Genomic DNA, 5,893 nt, shown 5'->3' with positions numbered 1-5,893 from the left:
TTCCCTAAGAGCTGGGTACCTATAAAAGCTAGGTGGACTCAGGGAAGTAGGCCTACTACTGATTGAAACCGGATTCGAACTCGAAACTTTCGGGTTTGCATCATAAAAGTCAAAGTAGAAGAATGCAGGACCACATTGTCATTGCATGTTGTATTGAACAGAAATATACAAAATGTTCTCACCAAACGGTAGCATACTAAAATATATCACACTAGAAAATTTCAAAGTTATAAATATCACAACAAAAGATATCACAAGAAAAAAATATCACAACAAAAATTATCACAACAAAAATTATCACAACAAAAGATATCACAATAAAAGATATCTCACAGAAACATTCCACACCTAATGCATCAAAGTTAAAGATATTACACCAAAAGGTATAAAAAAGATTTCGCACCAAAAGATACCTTTGCTAAAGATATCTCTGCTAAAGATATCAGAGTTAAAGATATTATACCAACACATCACGTTAAAAGATATTACCCTACAGCATCAGACTAAAAGATATCACAGAAAATCATCACATTAAAAGATACCACAGCAAAAGATATCTATCACATCTAACCAAGTTCAGCATTTGTTTCTATACCAGACACGGCAAGTTGCCGTGTGAACTCTTCGCCACAACAAACACAACTAACACTGTTCACTCACTAAACTGATGTAGCTATTTATATCAGTATGACGCAATTCTACCAGAGAATAATAAACAAACATGAACTCTCCAACCAATGTACACACTAAATAGGTTACTGCTTGCAAAAACAATATGATACCTTACAAAAACAATATACCTTACAACAACATATACCTTTCAACAACATCATAATTTACAAAAACAAGATCGTACCTTACAAAAACAACATCATACCCTACAAAAACAATATCAATTTTTACAAAATAATATCATACCTTACAAAAACCATATATTTTACTAAAACAATATCATCTTTTACAAAATAGTATCATACTTTACAAAAACAATATTATATTTTACAAAATAATATCATACTTTGCAAAAACAATATCATACCTTACAAAAACAATATACCTTACGAAAAAATATCATCTTTTGCAAAAGAATATCATACTTTACAAAAACAATATCATCTTTTACAAAAGAATATCATACTTTACAAAAACAATATCATATAACCATCCTTCAGGCCATAATTCATTTAGGTATCGCATCACCTAATAGCGGGGTGTGTTTTGTTCAAAGCAATTTCCAAAGCTGTCATTAAGCGCGAGGGTCGTGATTTCTGCGGAGTTTCAGTTTTCTAATTAAAAAACAGGAAGTTATGTGAGGTGGGGCTGTCACTTAAACGAATGCTTAAAGCTGTTGCTGTTGTTTTTTGTTTGTTTTTTTGGACAGCAAGGGGGTGATAAGGGGAGGGGTGGTAATTTGGGGATGGGGGAGGAATGAATAAATGAATTGTGTGTTGGATTACTAAGAGATGGAAGCAATGTTTTTTTTCAGACGTTTCTCAAGGGGTGGGGGAGCACTTAAAACTTTTGGTGGTGGAGGTGGGGATAGGGGGGGGGGGGCAAAACGGACTAAATTTTCTGGGGGCGGGGGGGGGGCGGATATATTTTTTAAAATAAATATATTTTGTTAAGAGAGGGGGGGAGGTAGACATGTCTGAAAGAAACACTGGATGGAAGTGATGATACTTGATGAATGGTGGATGTGGATGCAATAGATGAAGAAATGCTGAACACATGATAGCGAAGATGAAAGGCTGAGAGATGTAAGGGATATCTGGAAAATGGTAGTGGATGGTGTCTGATATGTGGTTGTGGTGTGTGACTGAGTGTAACGACAGAGAAATAAAATCACCGTTTGTGAAATCGGTCGATTTGTGAAACCCTGTTTATCATATACGACGACAGAAAACAAAAGGTTTACAGCAAGATGAAATTTGACTCCACTCTCGACGCTTAATTAGCTCATTAATCAGTTGAAAACCGATACAATTTAGAATATTGTCATTGAGTTAAGGTCAGGATCATAGCTTATGGTTAGTCCCAATATTAGATGTAATATAAACAAACCCGTTGACAATTAACTGTAACGATAATCTATGGCTTACTGTAACATCATAAAGTTAACATTTTATTCAGTGTTTAGGTAACCGATACCGTTTTCAACTTAGCCACATACATTGTTAAATTACAGCCATAATGTAATATTGTAATTGTAACAAAATGAACCTGAAACGCAAAACATGATGATACTGTAATGATATTCAGAACTGTGGCTACAGAGTAAAGCATTGTAAACTATCATCAGGTAAGTGTAATAGAGATGTCTTCAATCACCAACACCCTCAAGAGATAAGTATCTTACCACCTACTTGTACCTACATCACCACATACTGGTAATTATATCATTACATAAGGTAATTACATCATCTCCTACAGGTAACTACATCACCACCTACATCTAACTACATAACCACCTACAGGTAACAACATCACCACCTACATCTAACTTCATCACTACCCACAGGTAACAACATCACCACCTACAGGTAACTACATCACCACATACATCTAACTACATCACCACCTACATCTAACTACATCACCACCTACAGGTAACTACATCACCACCTACATTTAACTACATCACCACCTACATCTTACTACATCACCCCCTACATCTTACTACATCACCACCTACATCTACCTACATCACCACCTACAGGTAACAACATCAACCACCTACATCTAGCTTCATCACCACCTACAGGTAACAACATCACCACCTACAGGTAACTACATCACCACATACATCTAACTACATCACCACCTACATGTAACTACATCACCACCTACATTTAACTACATCACCACCTACATCTTACTACATCACCACCTACATCTTACTACATCACCACCTACATCTACCTACATCACCACCTACAGGGAACTAAATCACCACCTACAGGTAACTCAATCACCACCTACAGGGAACTAAATCACCACCTACAGGTAACTACATCACCACCTATATCTAACTACATCACCACCTACAGGTAACAACATCACCACCTACATCTAACTACATCACCACCTACAGGTAACAACATCACCACCTACAGGTAACCACATCACCACCTACAGGTAACTACATCACCCCCTACAGGTAACTACATCACCACCTAGAGGTAACTACATCACTACTAACAAGTAACTAAATCACCACCTACAGATAAATCACCACCTACATCTACCTACATCACCACCTACATCTAACTTCATCACCACCTACAGATAAATCATCACCTACATCTAACTTCATCACCACACCTACAGGTAACAACAACACCAACTAGAGGTAACTGCATCACCACCTACAGGTAACTACATCACCACCTACATCTAACTTCATCACCACCTACAGATAAATCACCACCTACATCTAACTTCATCACCACCTACAGGTAACAACATCAACCACCTACATCTAGCTTCATCACCACCTACAGGTACCAACACCACCACCTACAGGTAACTACATCACCACCTACATCTAACTACATCACCACCTACAGGTAACAACATCACCACCTACAGGTAACTACATCACCACCTACAGGTAACTACATCACCACATACATCTAACTACATCACCACCTAGAGGTAACTACATCCCCACCTACAGGTAACTACAACAAACACAGACGGCAATCACCGCAGATATCGATCACCTGGCACTGGGGGTATTGATTGACATGGCGACAAACCCGACCTTCTTTATCTTTGTCTTCAAAAACCGCTCCCGACCAGATTTCTTTAGGGAAATCCCCATTGTTTTCCCCACTGTCTGATTTTTAAACATTTGTTTTGATGGGCTTAGTTTACATTGACTCAAGTTGTCCAATTAATTAACGCATAAGAAAGGGCTGAATTTAGCGTTAAAATGGCTGGTGTAGTCCAAATTAATCCTAGGCAATATTATTTGGTACAGGCTTATTTACTGAAGCTTGCGAAAGTAGATCAGAGTAAGTTGTCCTTTCGCCAAGGAGCAGGGCAAGGCGTATAGATTTTTTTTTTTTGCTTGTTAAAAAGGGTAAACAGTTAAATTCAATTGAGTACATATTGTAAAATTACAGACGTAATATGATTATGAAAGTGTAGGCTGGGGTCAGTGTTTCTTCCAGACTTTTTTCTCCGGGGGGGCACTTGAAATCTTCGGGGGGGCGGTAAACTTTCTTCGGGGGGGCGGACACTGTTAAAAGTATATATTTTCTATATAAATTATATAAATTTCATTTCGTTCGGGGGGGCGGTAAAAATTTTTCGGGGGGGCTTCGCCCCCCCGAAGAGATGCCTGGAAGAAACTCTGGCTGGGGTAATTCCACACACGGGGTAATTCCACACACTATATACTAAATACTCTCTATTTTTAATGGGAGTAAAGTTTAATTAAAAGTTACTATTCCCTGTTTCTAAGAGGTCATTTCTTGTACTTTCTGATACTGTTAGAGAAGCGTTCATCTACAATCAGAGCAAGAATTTTAATTTTATCTGCATCTATCTTCAAACATCCTTATGTAAGTACAACCCATGCACTTTTTTAAAAATAGTTTATTTTGTCTTATTTTTAATTGTTGTCAATTATTTATTGATTTTATGAAAGCTTAATCATTTTTGTTAATAGTAACAGTTGATGATGCTAGATTCAGCCTTTAATTTAGAACATGAAAGCATATTTTTTTCAATAGTAGGTGTGGGGCAATTCCACACACATGGTGTGAGGCAATTCCATACACTATAGTTTGGAATGTCCCATGTTGCTTTTTATACTCTTTAGAGGGTTTAGCTATTATTTTAAACCATGTAAACTAGTTGTGGCTAATTCTGTAATTCACAACTCATGATTTAATCTTAAAAAATACTTCAATAGTACTAGATCTAGTACCATTTATTTTTAAAAAGACTCTGCTATTAAAGTTAAGTAAAATTGCCACATACTTCTTTTATTTCTTTATCTATTATTATTTTTACAGTACCTATTTTACTTATTATAATGTATGCAATATTTAGAGCTAAACATCCCCATACACACATTAGTAATTAGACTTTCTAACATTCAATTTTGTTTTTATTTCAGAATGGTACAAAATTATAAACGAATAACTTCGGCCTATGACAGATGAGAGTAGAATTCAGGAGGAAGAAATTGAGGCTTTCTCCTCACCCATTGATGAAGACTGGTTGCCCCCATGAAAAATTGTTTCCAAGGGGAAAAATGTTTTTTACAAATTTTTAAATTCATGAATTTTAAAATTTTCATAATGTGTGTGGAATTGCCCCACTTGTCATGTTTTTTAAATAAAAGTGAAATATTTAAAAATTGTATTTTATTTTGTGAATTATCTCTATATTTGTTTGCCATCATATAAGTAATGCATGTCTAGTTATACCCTCAATATTATATTGCGATAGTGTTAATTTTAGATTTTTTACAAATTTTTTAGAAAAGTAGTGTATGGAATTACCCCGGGTTACCCTACCACCGTGCACCTGAAGCTTGAGCCATGACAATACTTCATTGTCATTAGAAGTATTGTCCCCAGAGTGTTTCGGTGTTAAGTATCATCAGTAGGCTTAAAAAACAACTCTATCTGCAACGATATATATATATATATATATATATATATATATATATATATATATATATATATACTGTGTATCGGATACGTTACATTCTAAAATTCTATGATACAATTTGAGAATCACTGAACTATATTTGAATGCCCTTTATACACTTCTCTACACGAAGAAAAATACTCTGAAATATGCACACGTCACACGCCACGCTCAGACTCTCTAAACAAAATCTTATCATTATTTACAACACTTTCCATTCATTAAA

The sequence above is a fragment of the Physella acuta genome, unplaced genomic scaffold (assembly GCF_028476545.2).
Source record: "Physella acuta isolate Inbredline_101_S28 unplaced genomic scaffold, ASM2847654v3 ptg000699l, whole genome shotgun sequence".
In the NCBI taxonomy this organism is placed as follows: domain Eukaryota; kingdom Metazoa; phylum Mollusca; class Gastropoda; family Physidae; genus Physella; species Physella acuta.
This window is presented reverse-complemented; position numbering follows the sequence as displayed.